Source organism: Ammospiza nelsoni, chromosome 14 (assembly GCF_027579445.1).
Source record: "Ammospiza nelsoni isolate bAmmNel1 chromosome 14, bAmmNel1.pri, whole genome shotgun sequence".
Lineage (NCBI taxonomy): Eukaryota > Metazoa > Chordata > Aves > Passeriformes > Passerellidae > Ammospiza > Ammospiza nelsoni.
Window position 1 is genome coordinate 13,883,024 of NC_080646.1, and position 16,657 is coordinate 13,899,680.

Below are 16,657 nucleotides of genomic sequence, written 5' to 3' on the forward strand. Positions count from 1 at the left end.
CAGAAGACAGCAGAAATGAACAGGCATTTTAAAAGGTTGGATTTAGAAGTTCTATATGGTAAAAAAAATCTTGTCCTAATGAATGAAATGTAATTAAGAAAGAAAACCAAAAACAACAAACACAACAAAAAGTTAGTGAAGGAACCATCTTCCTCAGAGAAAGCTTTATAACAGAGTAGTTTTTGGAAAAGAAGCTTTGGAAACATAAAAAAGGAATCTGTCTACTGTATTGAAGAGAACAGTGTTTTGCCTACATTTTTTGGTAAATAAAATGGACTTAACCAATTAACTATCTGGCTCCAGAATCAATCTCATTTTGTCATGGAAACAGCTTGTAAAACCCTGAACATATGGAGAGTGCAGGCTGATGTCTGGAAGTTTCAATAAAATACTTAGGACTGTTACATCTGAGAACTGCGTATTTGCCAAATGACAGAAAGCAAGAAATTGCTGCTCCCTCTTGTTTAAGATGGATTGTGAAGCCTGGATTATGAGATGTCCTTACTTGCCCTATCAGGCAATTTGCCAGCATGCTTTGAGTCCTTAACACAGTAGTCATTGGATTTCTGCTTTATAGCAATATTTAAAAGACTTCTGGTAAACTAGAAAGTGACTCCTCTGTGTTTTCCAGCCTTAGATTATTCTCTGGGCACCACAATACCACATTCTGTAGGTAGTCTTTACAAACTGATGCCCTTGCTCTGCATTCATAGCACTGGTTAAAAGTGAATGGGTGACTTCACACTCCACCACATCAAACTATGGGCCAGAGCCAAGAAGAAAAATTGATATCTGACCCAGGCTTCTTGAAGAAGAAGGGTTGGAGCATCTACTTACACTCAGTATGAAGCCTTTGTTTCCATTTATAATATGAGAGTGGTTGAGTATCGGACAGAGAGAAAGAGAAGGAGCTGGGGGAGGAAGGGGACATGAAAAACTAACATCGCTCTTGGATTCACACTTGCAAATAGAAGTCCACACAATTTGGATTCTCATTTCTGCAAAGTGGTTGTTTTTCTGATTCCCACATTCTTATCTTGAAAACACCATGGACTCACAGTTCCATAAAACACTTCAAACTGAGCCAAAGTCTGAATTTAATTACTGATCAATTCTGTACAAACACAAGCTCATCAGTACTACCAGGAAATCAGCCCTCTGTCCATATAAAGGCACAACTCTATTTTCTGTCCTTAAAACTTACTGTAAGCCCTTGTTGAGTAACACTGAAACTCACTGTGGGAATAATACTTTTTAAAATAAGAGATGTACTATATAAACCACTAGAAATTTTTATGTGATCCTTAGTATGCAAGGTTGTTCAATAATATTTTGGTTTCCAGGGAAAAAAACACACATTTTCTTATGGAAACTATCTTCACAACAAACATGTTACACATGAACAGCAAATTTAACAGTCCTGGTATATCCATCTTCTTCTCTTGACAGCATAAAAACATCAGTGCTCCTGGTAAATGTGACTTGGTAATGGTAAGTTGCCATTGCTGAAGTGACTCTGAGCTGATGAATGTATACAGAATGAAATAAAACCTAATAAAGATCCCATATGTTCAAACTAAGGAGTACAGACATTTCAGATATTGCTGAAATTTGTACTAATTCAGCACTTCATGTGACCAAATTCTACTCTCCTTGTATTCCCCGAGGCTGGAATTGTACTAAAAAACCTTAATTACAAATCACAAAATAAAAAGAGAAGGGAAACTTTGATACACACAGAATATGCCAAGAGCAGAAAAATCTGTGCTTACATTTTAAAAACAAAACCATAAAAATTAATTTTTAATAAACCTAGAAGAAAATGTTTTACAGCAGACTACAAAGATGGGAAGAATTCCCATTCCTGTCAGCATTCCACTGCTCTGTGCACTGATAGAAGGGGGAAGGGAAGGGAAGGGAAGGGAAGGGAAGGGAAGGGAAGGGAAGGGAAGGGAAGGGAAGGGAAGGGAAGGGAAGGGAAGGGAAGGGAAGGGAAGGGAAGGGAAGGGAAGGGAAGGGAAGGGAAGGGAAGGGAAGGGAAGGGAAGGGAAGGGAAGGGAAGGGAAGGGAAGGGAAGGGAAGGGAAGGGAAGGGAAGGGTGGCTTACAAACGGCACGTGGGACAGCTGGGAAATCAGAACTGTCCCCTCCGAAGTCTGTGCAAATGCATAATTTCTGAGGGAGAAAGACTCGGTTTAACTGTTTTAACAATAATTGTTTCCCTTTCCGGGATGCAGTGTTCTGAGAGACAGGTGCCAGCTACCACACAGATTTTAAAGCCTTATTCCGGCTTTTTTCCCTCCCAAACTCTGCGGCATTGGCCCGGCCCGGCCCCGCCCTCGCACAGGTTTGGCCATGGCGCTCCGCAGGCACAAGGTGGCACCTCACGGAGATATATTTTTTTTTTCCCCATGAGTTTTATTGCTTTAATCAAACAACCTCTTCATTTCGTTCTCATTTCAAATCGTTTTAAATTTCAAAGAAAAATTGTGATGCTGGCGAATATTTTACGTAATTTAATTATTATTCTGTATTCAAAAGGCCAAACTTTTAAAAAATTATTATTAAAACATCTCATTTCTTCAGAGTGTTAATTAGTCAAAGTTTGCCCATCACGTTTGTAATTAGGGATCAGAATTTTAGCTCTCCCCAGTTCACATTTTTGCTTATTTTGTAGCTCTGCTGCAATTTCCAGAGTCTGAGAAACTCCTCTATCCCAGTGAGCAGGGGCTGCAGGGAAGGCAAACACCAAGCTGAGCTCTCTGCTCCCATTCCTTGGCTCAGTTCATACAGTGAGTTAGAAATGCGGTACCAGAGACTGTAAAACAGAGAAACTAACACAATGAGAGGAAAAGGCAGTGGCACTGGCAAAGCAGACAGTGTCACTTTGGCCTGCTGTAGTAACAGAGATGCTGTGATGGATGGCATTTATGGTTTAGCTCTGTGTATTTTATCCTCAGGGTTATAACTCTAGGCTTTCTGATGCTTTTGACTTTGAACTTGGAGTAAAAGTTAAGCCTTGCAGAGGGTGACCCAGTTTGAAAAGTGCCCCACTCTACAGACAGACAGAAAGATTTGTACAATTTTGGTACCAGTATTAAAGAAAGATGAAATCAAACAAGAAATAATAGTCAAGGGAAAGCTGAGTCCATCTTACAAGAGAAGACTCCAACAGCTTCTTTGCTTATCCTGATAGTACAAAAAGTATTCTTTTTTTTCTTTAAACACATCAGGTAAAAACCTGAGCAGAGAAGAAGCTGAAAAAAATGCCCTCATTTTAAAGTAGGGGACAGTCAGGAAACCAGGAGAAGGTTTCTGTGTGGCAAGCCAGAGAAGTTCCTCCCAGGAGAGTCCAAGATGCAGGAATCTTTATTCATTGTTAAGCAGACCTTGATAGTTATGGCTAGCAGAGGGATAACAGGACAGAAATGCCTGCAAGGATCCAGGGGCAGCATCTGTTCCATATTTTCACCTGATGACTGCTCAGCCACCACCATGAAGAAGTACTGGCTTGGAGATTTACTGCTAAGCCATGGGGCTGGCAGACAACAGGAACATAAAATATGGGGAGAAGCTATGAGGGCTGTACAATATTCAAAAGACATGCAAAATTAAGAGATCCTATGCTACTTTAATGGTTTATTTCAAAATATTGTGTCCTTCAAAGTACTGACTCTGCTAACTCTTCTAAGATGTTAGTTCCACCCTAGCAGCTGTAAACTCCTTCCTAAAAAGTTTGTTGTCCTGTTTGCCTCAGTTCAGCTGATTATTCTAGTTTCTAGTAATTAAGATTGCATTTCATGATTCTCAGCCTTATTCAATTAATGTTTCCAGTTTTCCATGTGACAAAAATAATACTTGTCATGATTTTCATTAAATTATTTATAAATGGCATTGGTTCCACTTCAGATGTACGTATAATGCAACCAGAACCAAGGAGACACATAATCCATCATAAATTTTGATGTATTATTTTTGTTAATTGAGGTTACATGGAACTGTTCACATTAGATACAAATCTTTTCAAATTATCTTCCTGCTTTTTTGAAAAAAAAAAAATCCAACAACATTTCTTCAAGCTAAAACAAGGAAATAATATTTTATTCATCTTTATACCTCATTTCAGGCAAATTTTTTTCCAGTCCTTACATGGTTCTGAGAGTCTCATTGCCCAGATGCTGTGGTGTGCTGCAAAACACACTGAGAATAATGAGGAGGCTGTTTTTTTCTGCAGTGCTGTCACACATATGCTGTCAGCACTGTGGCACAAAACATGATTAAGTCTGATATTCTGTCTTGTTACACTGCTATCCAGAGCACATCCCAACATATGTAAACTTTATTTTTTTAATATTATTCCTTGCAGCCCTAAGATTGACTGTTTTAATAGCACAGTAGTAAAGCAATGGGCCAAATTCAGTCATTCCACTGATGCCAGTAAGGTTTATCCAATTTACAGTAATGTAACTGAGCCATTTCTGACTCACAGCAGGGAAATCAAGGCAAATTTGACCCATTTCCAAGTGGAAAAATGTATTGGGACATTTTCTTCCCTGCAAGTTCTTCATCTCACTGGTGGAAAACAGCTCAGTGCAAGCCCATTCTGGGGAGCACAAAGCTCTACAACAGGGTTTGCAGCTAAAAGTCAGTTTGTGACCAGCCTTGTTGATTTGTTGTGGGACTGGGACAAAGCATCAGAAAAGCTTCCCACCTGCACAGTTATAATGTGATGCAGTGATTTGCTGTTCTGTTAAAAGTGGGGGACCTGCCTTAGAAGTACACTGAAGTATGATCTGAATTTGAAAGAACTTGAAAAGTTTCACCTTGAAAAGCTGGATTTAAAATTGCTCCCTTTCCTTTCTGAGAACACACAAAAGCACCTCTGTTATGAATAAAAGTAGTAATCTTTCTTTGCTCCTTCTTCCTTCTTAAAGTCTACTTTCCACTTTGATGTCTACTTTAGGCCCAAACAGTTGCAGTGAAACTTCTGGGCACAACCCAAAGGAAAAGTCCAACTGGATAATGGAGAACAGATTGCTGACTTAAACAGAGCTTTGTTGTGGATTTAGTCAAAAGCTTTACCGTCAGGAGTCTTAAAGCAAAAAAGTCTCCAGATACAATGAGAACAGGCTTTAGCACAATGTAGCACAGGGGTGCCATCTAAAATTAATACATGGTAGTTGAGTTTTTACATTAGAATTTATCATTTTCACTGACAGTGGCTAATGGGAAGGAGGAGGGTAACAAAAAAAAGTGTCCATCTCTAAAGAGGAAAGGTACATACACATTTACACATATCACCTAAAAAACTACACTGTAAAACAAAACCAACCCACAAATATCTACAAATTCTAGGCAACACCAAAATGCATGGAAGACTCTTCATCTTTTTTTACCACCAGATTATTTCCACAGCTAATGAATGAAATGTACCTTCTACAATAATTCACTGCATAGTTTAGCTACAAAATCTGAGGTCTCTGTCCACACAGGATCCCTGAGCAGGGAAGTTGTCCTGCTACCTGCACTCTCATGTTTCTGGGTCCAGTTAATCCTTAACCATTGCTAGTCCACTCTCCTATTTATTGATAATCACTGTGATTCTAGACAATCAAAGGTGCTAGAAGAACCTGTGGCAACCTGTATATAATTTAGCATGAAGGGAGCAATAAGGACAATTAAGAGTGCTAGTGGGAAAAGGGCCTGGGGCTGACAATGGGGAACAATGGTCATAACATGAAATTTGCAGAAAATTAGGGAAACAATTAGAAGAAGAGCTGTAAAATCTCTGTTTCCACAGCCATGTATTTCAGATGCTTTCTTTTCTGATATAATTGCAATGTACAGATCATGGCTATTTGCAAATTATATTTTTTCCGGTTGGAATCCTCTTTGGAAAGAGTTGCCAACATCCAACCTTCTTTCCAGAAACCAATCATTATCAGCTCATATTCAAATAATTGTACCTTCATTTTTTGTTACTGTTGAAATGTTTCCTCAGTGATTAACTAGGCCCATCAGGGTATGTTGAGTAGTATTTTATTGTGTAATTGATGCACTGTTGAGAAATCATGACTCACAACTGAAACTGATTTTTTCCACATTCTGTTACTAATTTCTAAGGGTATTGCTCTGATGTATTCTACCAGCACCCTTTGCCTTTTCTTAAGTGTAGAAGTCAGAGCATGGGATGGGTTGCCAAAAATGCCCACGCCTTTTCCTTCTTGTAAAGCTAGAGGAACTCTGCCTGGTAGCAGAGGCATCAGCTGCTTTGTTCTCTGAATCCCTAAAGCCTGTTCAAGATCAGACTGTTGTTTCTCATGGCAAAGTTACTTTTGTTCTTTCTGCTTTCCTAGCTGTGTGTCTTAGACAAGAGTACATAGCTGTTGTTTGTGTTTGCCTAAATAAATGAGTGCCTGAACTGAAGGAAAGGGGCAGTCGCTAACAAGCAGAAAAATATTTGAAGAGATAGCCAGGGTCACGTGGCTAACAGGCCTCATCATATTCAGTTTCACAGCTCTTGTTTCTTTTATCTTGTTGCTTTTCTTGAGATTTTTCTTCAAATCACACACAAATGAACTTCCATCAGTTCACCTCTCCTAGAAGGGATTGTAGGAAATGGTTCCTAAGACCTGCTGTTGTTTATATCTCTTCTCTCCTGTTCTGTTTTGATAGCAGGACAACAACCTTAAATTGTATCTCTGATGTGAGCATTTTTTTGGAGCCCTTGCTCTACTACAGCCTGCTGGTTAAATTATTTCTTCAGACAGGCTTATGGCAATTTGATGACATATGAGTGCAAGGAAAGGTCAAAATTTGGCTCCCAAAGTCTACAGTTATAATAATGAATGTGTACCTAGTGGTTGTAGCTATATAAGCACTTTACAAGGGAATTTCAGCATTACTGTTCCTGTGTGACAGCAGCAAATCAGAAGGAGCATGAGCGTGGCCAAGCCAGGAAGAGAACGCAGAGCTCTGGCTGAGTGCCCTCTCCATGCTGCATTTTAGTATTAGTTAAGGCAGCAGCTAAAGCAAAACTCTGCCTAGCAAATCACTGGTGTAGAAGTATTTAGGCCACAATTCAGCATGAGACAGCACATTGCTATTTACATTTACAGTTACATTTGCCTATACTGGAGGCAGTGTGAGCCTCAATCCCTGGAAAACAGGGGTCTTACTTCTGCAGCACTCGGTGCAACCCAGCCAAGAGCACAAGGCAGAGAGCCAGGCAATCCTGTCTTTTAAAGAGAGGAAAACTGCCTGCAATCCTACAGAGAGCCATGAGCAGGCTCCAGTGGGCTCCAGTCAGACCTTGCTCAGACACTGCTGGGGTGACAGCACAGGATTGCCCTGGGATGGCACTGCCACCATGAACAGTCACCTTCTGCCACATTTCCTTTATGCTTCCCGACAATTCAGAGCTGGAAAGGACTCATGCATTAGAGACAAAACTCTTCTAGAGATCAGTGAAACACATCCAGCACATTCTATAGTGAGGGGGAGTTTTAACTTAACTGGTGACTCGAGTGCAGGAGTCATGTTTGAGAGAAAGTGGTGCAGTGCCACTATCCTCAAAGCCTTCTCCTCTCTGTTCCAGTGATCTGATAGTGCAAATTATGCCATATGCTTGGACACTGATTTTCATTATATAACCACCTATCTCCTGTGCACGGGTCTGAAACCACCCACTCATTTCACATAAGCCACAAACAGAACCAGGAGACATAAAGTCAGAGAATAAAAAGGTAAGAAACTGGCATTTAGATCATAGTGCTCTTAGAGCACAGGGGCTGACAATCAGATTAAGAACTGTTGTTCTAATGAAATAACAACAGAATCACATCTGCACCATGGGATTTTACTCCAGAACAGTAGATTGGTTAAAACATCCTGAATCAGGTCCAAATTATGATGTGACTGCTTCACACTTCTCCAAAACCCCCAGTGAAATTCCTTTGTGCTTCCAGCACAGTTTCTGTGCTGGAACTAAGACCACACGAGGGCAGTGTAGTGGGGGAGTAAAATCCAGGGATGCAAATTAAACTCTAAGCCTGATTGTCCTGTCTCTTCATGAAACCTGGAGAGGTAGAGCTGTGTCTAGAGCGTAGAGTGGCCTGCAATTACCCCACAAACTACAGAGGAAAGTTTAACACTTCTCTTCAGCCTCTTCTTATCACTGTATTTTGCCCTGCTTTTATTTCCTTCACCACTGCTGTGAATATTCTCTTTCCTAGAGAAGTGTTTCACAGGTTGAGACTTCAGTACATTCTGCTCTGCAAACATTCAAAGACTGGGCTCCTAACAGAAGGGAAATTGTAAGAGTTGTGGAAAGTCAGGCCTTCAGTTTAGTGAGGTGAGCATTGTGTATCGGAGCAAAATATCCAAAACTGCGATTAAACACCCCTGGATTCCCTCATCTAACCCAAAATACAAATTCTCCCAGGAAAGCAAACAAGACCACTCTCCTTGACTTTTGACAAGTATAATTTTCATATTATTTCACTAGGCTAGGAAATCTATTCTTCAGAAACTCTTAGCTAAGCCTCTTTTCACCTCAAACCCTCTGCAGGGTTCAGTTCTCTAACCCACTGACACAGCTGCTCAAGTAATTTTTTCAAGATGAAAGCAGCCAGAATTCTTCAAATCCTCTAACTCAGTTTTACTGTGAACATGTTCTTAACACATGCAATATGTACTTATGTAAACTTGAGATTATTAAGTTTGTCTGCATTGTGCTTGACTGATCCTTTAGCTCCTCAATAAACTTATTTAAATAGATAACTCTCCTAGGACATTGTTGTATTATTCTGCAATTTCTTTACCTTCAGATTTGGTTTCATAAGCAATTGTTTCTTTGAAAATTGATACTGCTATTGCTTTAAAATTGATATTGCAATCCTGTGTAGTTAGAGACAGTGATAAACAAGAGCTTGATCTCATATCCTTAAGGAAACATGCAGTTGTTTAATAATCCCACTCTTCTGTCCAAAGATGAATTTTTATCCATTGCATGCTCTTTCTACTGCTGTGCAATTATTACTAAGGCACAGTAATATCTTCTTTCTATTTCCACAAGCACAGCATTTCATGCCTTGCATCACTCACACCAGCCACAGCTGTGATAATGTATCCTTGAAAGGCAAGAAAACCAATGAGGTAAAACCTTTCTATCTGAAACCCAGGATTATTTCCTTCCACAAAATTCTGCTTTGCAGGTTATTCCTTCATGAAATCCTGTAAAATAAACTTATTATGTTCTCAGTCACAACTAATGGTATGCTAACAAGTCACAAACCTTTTCCTTGAACAGTGGTTTTGTATTTTACTGTGTATCTGATCAATTAAATCCCATATTAGGGCTTCATTTTGAATCCTATTTCCTTCAAAATTCATATCAAATTACATGGACCTGTGTTCTAGTACAAGATCCAGTATATAGAAGACTATTTTGCACTTTTTTCTTGTTTTACACACCAGCTTATGTATCCTTTGTCATAGCAGGAAATCTGGTCTCCTTCATACACAATTCCTTATTCTTTCAGTCAGCCACAAAGCCAGCTTCAGAGTAACTGCTCATTACAGGCAAAATACTGGTGTCTCTTAGAGAATGAGAGATCAGCCTTTGATTTAAAAATGCCCATGGTCTGGGCCTAAATCTTCTCTGTCTTTCTCTTCTGTCTCTGACAGTTCGCTATAATTTAAGGGAAGCCATTCTGCTGGGTTTGGGTAAATAAACGTTATGGTTGTCTCACAGACAGAATAGCATTTAGGTCATAATAGAGGCTTGTTATTTCCAGTTTAAAAAAGCCAGTTCTGAGTCCTGTCCTGGATGCCTAGCTACACATGTGACTGATATAGTGCATTTTGTATATTTTGGCACAAGAATGTGGTACACAATGATCTTATTTAGCAATATTTTGAAAAACATGCCAATTTTGAAAAAAAAAAGCCATTCAAATATGTGACAGAGCTGTGCCTTCTGTGGAAGAGGGTATAAAATTGAGAATTCTTGGCTTGTGATATAACCTATCCACTGCTTCTAAAGAGACAGTCTTCATTAACGTCTATTTTCAATTTTCATTTTATAAAATAGTTTATGCCAAACTGGGACATATCATCAAGTAAGGCCAAGTTGGGTAAGCACATGTTTTTTGTATACAATGAGAAGTACATTGTGGTCTGAATTCTGTTTAGACTGAAGTCTTTTACTAAGCTGCTTTTATACAGAGGGGTTAGAATTAAGGCTTAGAATTAACATAAGATCTCTTGTTGCTTATGACTAAGAATATTAATGAAAAGACTAATTGGTTTGTATGAGAAGTTTAGAAATCTACTTTTATTCTTAATATCCAGTGCTGGTCCTTCAAGTCAAAAAGAACTGACTCATCCTGTGACTCAAGTATTGCAGTGTTGGTTTCCATTATCCATCACACCAGAACAATGACATGCAGACATGTACATTTTACTTGGGTTTACTAGGTTTTCCAATATAATTAACATCAGTGCTCTGGACTATTATTGCAAGGCAGGAGAAAGCTGTGGATTGTTTTTGTTTCAATTTTAAGAAATGCTGATTTTTATAAGTGCTTTAGCTGTCTATATTCTACTGAAATCTAAGTGAGAATCTGTAATTCTGTTGAAACTATTAATGATGTACTCGCTGTGTTTCCCTTTTTCTTTTATTAACAGATTTCTGTGTTTTCTCCTAAAGTTCTGCAAATTATATACAAAGTTACAAAATCCAAAATCAGACAGTTAAAAGGTGTTCAGGCACAATTGTGAAGCTGTTTCGCAATTCTAAATATTTAACATCTTGTTATAACAGCAATGAAGAGATACTTGGCAAGGCTGACTAAAACAGATGTTGAAAGAAGAAAACTAGTAACCATTTAACTGTGCAAAAGGGCTCAAACATGATTTGGAGCCTATGGGAAATGTGATATGAGTGGTTATTGTTGTGTCTGCCAATTAAATCAAGCTCATCAAATTATTCATAGCAAATAAAATCTGTTGCAAAACAAACCCGTTTGACTCATAGCAGACTGTTCAAAGATGCTTCAGTCTCTCTAAATGTACTTTTTCTTCATTTGAGAGAGATTAGGAGACCATCCACAATGGTCAGCAGTTGCTTTGATTGATGATGTCCATGACAGTAACTGGTTTTTATTCTTTTACTTGATGACAAATGTTGATGTTTTGGAGGGAATAGATACTTTTCTATTTGTAAAGAACACTGTACTTTCATTACAGTTCTTAAGACAGAAAATAAAAAAGAAAGAGCACTAATACATCCAAACAGGAATGAAGAAGTCTAAGAATAAATCCTAGTAAAGTATTGAAGCATGATCACAATAATTTCAGATAATTTATGAACGGAACACTTCTGGTATAAATGTTTCACTGTTGGGAAACAATAAATATAGGGATTTAGAGTTCTGGTACCAGTCACACAACAACTAGGTGATACTGAATAGTCATGCTCAGGTTTACCAAGAACACCTGAATATAGCACACTGCACAGAGCACACCAAATATAGCACTTTATTCCAAGGCTCTGACTCCTAAGACAATAGAAGTATCTTTTAGTAATAGCTTTTGTGCTGGAAAGAAATTTGTGATTTTTCCTGACTTTGAATCTACTACCTAGTGAAAGAACCCACTTACACTTAAGAGAATGGGAGCACAGTTCTGCTTTGTACTTGTTGAACTCATCTACAGAAAGAAAATTGCTCAGCCCTACAGTATAGTCTGATTCCAAGCTATATGAAAGGATCACACAGTGTTTCTACTTCACAGCACAGAGACAAAGGTTAATGAAAGCCAAGACCTTGGGGTTCAAATCTGTTCCTTGCTGTCACTGTAACCATCCTGTGGATTAGAGAGCTTTCTTGCCATGTGGCTCTCCCACAACTGGAACAGTTTCTCATAAACAACATTTTCTGTTAGCTGTTTATGTTCAGACTATTCTGGGGTTTGTTAGGAACAGCTGTGCAGTTGAGCATCTCCCACTAAATTGGTAGTTAAAACCACTTTAGGCAACTAATTCAAGCACTGTACAACACTGGAAGCACTGGAAAGCAAGGGTGATGCTGTAGCTAAACAGCACAGTAGAAAAATAAAGACTGTAAAACATCCTGCTCTTATCTCACACTGTTTCAGGGTTTCCCTCACCTTTCAGACACTGTGGACCTTTTTAAAAGAAGCTACAACATAATTATAACAAAATATAGAGCCATAAGAAACCATGCATAGAATGTCTGGAATATTTCATTGGACTCCTCAACAATTTAATCGCTTTTACTTCTGAAAAAAACACATCATGTATCTTGCTAGCTAACCTCCTTATCCAGAAACACATATCCAGAAAGCACTGAGCCTCTGGTTTTAGTAAATCTCCACTCTCCCTTTGCTTCCTATTTTGTTCTGTAATTTTGCAATGCTTCTCAATGAAACTGCCTTTTTCATGATTATCAGTGGCTACAAGCTTTCCAGCCCAGAAGCAAACACCCTCTGTCCCCAGATAGTCTCTACCCTCTGTCCCCAGATAGTCTCTGTCTTTCATCCATCACTGACTGCCAGCAGTTCCCACTGTTCAGTGAACACACTTCAAGACCTGCATGTCCTGGGCCTAAAATTATTTCTTTGATAGCATTTATATATCCAGCATCTTTTATCCCACAGCCTTTGAAACAAGCTAAAGATATACATGCTTTGTCCAGAGGTCATTTAATCATGGACATGCAGCCAGCCTTGGCTGGAAATGCAGCAACAGTTAATAGTGCCTAGCAATATAAGAGCACTTTAGGTCAGCAAACTATGAATGCATTTGTTTCTAATGAAGCTGCTGCTGTAATTTAGGAAAGAAGCAGAATAATTATTCAGTTTGGAGTTTGGCCAGGAGACCAAAATGAACAGCATTCAGACTTCAGTAAAAATGCTCAAGAGTTTTAAATGGCCACAAATAATGTGGGCCTAGATTTTAAATTTCATTTGAAAGATGGATGAGCAGGTCATTTTGCTGTCAATGGGTCTCTAATTGGTTTGCCTCGGAGCATTTTTTTGATCAATACTTTCTACTTCTTTGTGTAACAAAGATTCTGCATTCATCATGTCTCAATATTTTTACATTCAGTGCTTTGCAGTCCCTTAGTTATAAACCCCATGATTTAGTGAGGCCAAAGTGAAGAAGCTGGAATAATTTTAGCATAGTTTGTACATTGAAAAGCCTTGATTTTTAAAACTAATAATTTTGTCTTATATCTATGAGGAAAATCAAGAACTTTCTATCTAATGGTTTTAGACCAAATTAAGTTTATTTCAGGAGTTGATTTTCTTGCTTCTGCTTCCTTACCAAAACAAAGATTGGAAAGAAAAGGGTCCTTTTTAATTTTAACTTGATGACTCACTGGGAATTTGGATGGCCTAGAATTACAAGTGGTTGTCCCAGGTGAATAATTGTTTCTATCCCTGTCCCACATTACACAGAGAATCTTACGTTTATTCAACCTCTTGACCATGGAGCAGGGCAAGGGCTTTGCTTGGTTCATCTGCTGAAGGCTTCTCTGATCACCAGTCAGAGCTGTGAGTGCTTCAGACATGCACATGGACCAAAGTGACCCATGGCTGTTAGCATCAGGAGAAGCTGAGTGCAGAGAGGCTGTTATATGGACAGCATTTCTTTTCCAGGGAGCATCTTTTACTCACAGCCAACCAGAATGAGCTGCCTCCACAGGAGTGTCAGGCTCCTTTCCTTTGCTAGGATAGCACATCAGCACTGAGGCACCAGCAAAGCTGTGTGAGTACAGCCTTAGCCAGGCCTATAATCTACTTTTGGTCTTGGCAGTAACCTCCCACTGGCATAATTGATAGTCTGCTTTCAGTCATGGCCTTCACACAACCTAACATTTACACTCTGACCCATAATTATATTTAGAACATACACACACCTCTTCCTGCACAGAGAATAAAAAGCTGCACAGCACATCTTTCAGGAAGACTGTAAAGATTCCACTCATCCATCCCTAAGGACAAAAAGTCCTTTTCAAAGTTTTCCATCATGCTGTGCAATAGTAGTTAACGTTGTCAATCTCCTACATGTGTCTTACAAAGAAGACCAGAGAAATAACTAGGATACAATTTCATTATTCAAATGAAAAATGTCCTTCCTTACAGCAATCCAGTTACTGAGGATTACTCTATGTTATATTATCAAGATATATATATATATTTCATCAAATATAATGAAGCTGGAACAAACAATGTGAGACTTAACATATCTATGACCTTTTACCTCAGGAGACCAGCACAAAGCAGAAGGTTTTACCAAGATATTTTATTATAAAAGTGAGTGATATGCATGCTTAAAACATGCACCAAGGGAATGAGAGGCTGCAAAATATTAAAGTAACCCTAGACCACATTAGCATAGCCTTGATCAGCAGGAACAGTGCTGGCAATAAACTTTAGGTCACTACTGATCTTTTTAAACTTCACTGCAGTTTCTTGTAATATCCTTTGTTATGTCAAATTTTAACTTCAAATGCAGTGAGAAAATTGCCCAATATGTTTAAGTCTGGTCCTGATTTATACAAAAGGCACATTCTCCTTCTTGCAAGGTTGACTGAACAAAGCCCAAGAACTGTACTCAAAGGATGTTTTTTGGCTTCAAGTTAGCAGTTGAAGTTAAAAGATGTGATGTTTATGTTGCCTTTACTTAAGATATTATACCACTGTAATCTAGAAAGCTCACCATAGCAGCTCCCCAGCAGGTCTGCAATAGAAATATAGATTAGGAATACTTTTAAAGGCCATCTGATTTGTCATCACCAAAGGAGCAGGATAAGTGTTCCTTCAAGTGACCAAGAGTGCCTGCCCAGGGAAAAGAACATACTCACTCCTGAAATGTTCCTGAGCTTCTGTCAGTTAAAACAGCACAAGTCTTGAAAGAAATAGAAAAATGAATCCCATTTCCCAGAAGGCAGTATACTAAACACTGCAGCCCATGCACTTTAAATAGATTTATGGCCTATATGTATTATAGTAGTTCCTTTTTGGGCAGCCCACATTTTTTAAGGAACTTTATTTACCTTCTTCTGGGACTGAAAGTTTTTCTCTTCATAAATCAGCCTGTTGCAGAAGACAATCATAATGGCATTTTGCTGCTGCTTGGGAAGAAGGTGACCAGAGCTCTGCAGTCCTGAGGTGCGGTCAGGGACCAGCTGCCTTCCACGGAGGAGCAAGCACTGCTGCACCTATGGCATTCCAGCACAATTCTCCAGTTGCATGTTGCCTTCAGTCCTTGGGACACAGGCTCAACTCTTTAAAAGTCAGGGCTTTTGGGAGGTTTCCTTCTCTGCACCCACTAGTCTCAATGTACCCAATTTCCCTGGACAAAATGCCAAACCAACTTCCTTAAAGAACAGCACCAGTCCTATTCAAAGGCCTCAGTGAAAATAGGCAGCCCTGCAGGGAAGCACTTCCTTCCAGAAATTATGGTATACCCAGATATTTTACACATTAGGATACTGCCAACACTATAGAATGCCAGCTTTTGTCACATGTGTAGTAGCTGGGCCCTGTAGTGCATTACCAGCAGCTATTTCTATGAAGCCAAATGTTCAAGGCAACATTGCTTACATGGCTTTGATTTAGCAGTGAATGAAGAGAAAATGTTGTCTAAATCCTTATTTCAGAGTTATTAACTAGTTATCATCTATTATTTGTTGTCATATTCTGTTGTATTCATTTTGATAAGCATTTAATTTAACATCAAATATTTTTTTTCTTCTAAGTAATGGGATCATCTTCAGCCAAAAGCAATTCCTCTTTGCTTGCTTTTTTTGTTTTGTTTTATAAAATGAAATCATCACCATGTAATCCAGACTAATCACTTCCCTGACAATCTGTCAGCAAAATACAGAGATACATGGCTCAAAATATAATACAAGCAAAATATGGCATGTCAAAACCTGCCTTCCTTGGGCTGTCATAATTCCTGATGAACACTGGCTATACGTGATATGCTCCATAGCAGTACCCAATGGCTCTCTAAGGACTGCAACTGAAGTGATTTGCCAGTGATACAGCCCAGATATCCCTTGCTATGAAATCTGAAAAATTATACCCTTTCATTGTAATTCCAAGTAAGAACTTAATTTCATTATGTATATTGTTCTTCTCAAAGGGCAAGAAGACTACAATGCACAAAACAAAGCCTTGAGAAAGGGAAAAAGAGTATCAAGCACCTATAGCTAAAGCAAAGATAACCTGGAAAATACACCAGTTCTTTGACTTAGAGCAACCTGCCTGAGTCCAATAGAAAAAAAATGGAGGGAAGGATTGGCATCCAGAGGGGCCCTGACAGGCCTGACAGGTCGGTCTGCACGAACCTCACAAAGTTCCACAAGGCCAAGTGCAAGCTCTGCACCTGGGCTGGGGAAATCAAAGCACCAATACAGGCTGGGCAGAGAGAGGAGTGGGGGCAGCTCTGGGGAGAAGGACTGGGGGTGTTGGTGGATGAGGGCTGGACATGAGCTGGCAGCGTGTGTTTGCAGCTCAGAAAGACAATCATATTCTGGGCTGCACCAAAAGAAGTGGGAGCAGCAGGTCAAGGGAGGGGACTGTCCCTCTCTGCTCTGCTCTTGTGAGAGACCTGGAGT

General features: G+C 39.2%; 1 protein-coding gene across 1 annotated transcript in view; it reads left to right on the forward strand.

Moving 5' to 3' along the window:
* Nucleotides 1-10,034: 10,034 nt before the first annotated feature.
* Nucleotides 10,035-16,657, forward strand: part of LIPC (lipase C, hepatic type) — a 67,138-nt gene continuing 60,515 nt past the window's right edge. The window contains exon 1 of the mRNA XM_059482364.1: nucleotides 10,035-10,135. The gene's annotated coding sequence lies outside the window, so the exon portion shown is untranslated. The remainder of the gene's footprint in view (nucleotides 10,136-16,657) is intronic.